We start from the raw sequence: 339 nt of genomic DNA on the forward strand, positions 1-339 counted from the left end.
AGAAGATGAACAGACAAAGAAAAGAAAGAAACAAAGAAAAGAAAGAAACAAAAAAACAAAAAAAAACAAAAAAAAACAAAAAAAAAACAAAGAAAACAACAAACCAGCCGCACGGTCTCGACACTGGTTATCCTCGCCAGGGGGAGGAGAGAGAAGTGGGGTTTTTGGGGTGTATAAGAGAATTTTAAAAAGATAAATGAATAAAATAAATAAAAATAAATAAAAAAAACAAAAAATTTTGTAGTTAAAGAGAGAAACTTACGCAGTCACTGCGGTGTCTCGACACCTCCTCTTTATATATATATATATATACACCCCAGAGGCAGGGCGGTGTTACCG

Source organism: Eimeria mitis, genomic scaffold, assembly GCF_000499745.2.
Source record: "Eimeria mitis Houghton genomic scaffold, Emh_scaff6211, whole genome shotgun sequence".
NCBI lineage: Eukaryota > Apicomplexa > Conoidasida > Eucoccidiorida > Eimeriidae > Eimeria > Eimeria mitis.